We start from the raw sequence: 1,530 nt of genomic DNA on the forward strand, positions 1-1,530 counted from the left end.
AGAGCACAGGGTAGAGCACTTGCCCAGCGTTCATGAGGTCCTGGGGTCCAATCCCAGCACAAAAAAGTCAGGTCCCCTCCCTGAACCTGTTTCTTCCCTCTGGAAAATGAAGATCAATACTGATGGGGTGCTGTAGCCATGCTGCAGCTCATGCCTGTAATCCTAGCACTCTGGGAGGCTGAGGCAGGAGGATTACAAGTTCAAGCCCAGCCTGGGCATCTTAAGGAGACTTTTTGTTTTTGGTGGTACTGAGGATTACACTTGGGACCTTGTGCTTGCCAGGTAGGTGCTTAAGCCAGTGAGCTATTTCCCCGGCTCAAGGAGACCTTATTTCAAGCAAACACTGTAGCGTGTAGCTCAGTACAAAGGTCTTGGGTTCAGGCACCTCCAAAACCAGAACCCTAAGGGGTCCACAGAGTGCTCAGCTTAGCTCATCCAAGTAGCAATGTTCACCAGCTCTCCTCCCTGTGGTGTCATTTTCCTGTGCAAATCAGAAGAAGGGTGTGTCAGAGTGAGTTGCAGAGGGCGTGAACTAAACCAGGTGTCTGGGGTTCCCTTCTAGGGTTCCCCCCTTGCTCCTTCATGACACAGACCTGGCTAACCGGAGGCAGCTGGGATAGGGGCCCGCCACTCCCGGAGATAGGGAGGTGACTCAAACTGAATCAGGCTCAGGTGAGCTCACCCTGTCCCCAGAGTGCTCAGAGTGACTGGATACGTGACTGGCAGGAGCAATAGTAAACTGGACTCCCGGAAAGCAGGGGATGCTGGAGCAACCCAAGCAGAGAGAAACCAGGGCACTGAGCCTCAGCAGGGAGTATCTTCATTTTTATGATTATTTTTGTTGTTGTTGCTGTTGTTTCTAAAGACAGAATCTCCTTGTGGAGCCTAGGCTGACCTCGAACTCACAACAACCCTCCTGCTTCAGCCTCCTCAGTGGTAGGATTACAGGTGTGCATCACCACACCTGGCTGGGCCTGGTATTTCTGAGTTGGAAATCCTCTTGAGCCAGGAACAGTGAGACCAGGGGCCCAAGCTTTCCCCAGTTCACTCGGCCACCCCCAGCTTTCTGTGCTGTGCCTCATATGGTGTGTGGGAGCTGAGGCAGCCTGTGATGCCTGCCCGCCATGTCTTTGAGCTCTTGTGGCCTTGTCCTGTGACTTCCTTCCTGTCCTGTGGCCCCTCTGGTATTGAGTCTCTTAGAGGTGGATTCACCGCTTCATTGTTCTACACCATAGATAGGGCTCACACTCTGGCAGACAGAGTGCTTACTAAGTACCTGTTGGTGTAATGACTCAAGGCTCAGGTGCAGGGGCTGGGTGTGCGCCTGGAGTCCCTGCTACTAGGGAAACTGAGGCAGGAGTCTCTCTGTCTCTGCCTACCTTTCTCTCTCTCTCTCTCTCTCTCTCTCTCTCTCTCTCTCTCTCTCTCTCTTTCTCTCTCTCTCTCTGTCTCTCTGTCTATCTGTCTCAGGGGCCAGAGAAATAGCTCAGTAGAATAAGTGCTTGCCTGGCAAGTGCAAGGGCCTGAGTT

Source organism: Octodon degus, unplaced genomic scaffold (genome assembly GCF_000260255.1).
Source record: "Octodon degus isolate 3935 unplaced genomic scaffold, OctDeg1.0 scaffold00005, whole genome shotgun sequence".
In the NCBI taxonomy this organism is placed as follows: Eukaryota; Metazoa; Chordata; class Mammalia; order Rodentia; family Octodontidae; genus Octodon; species Octodon degus.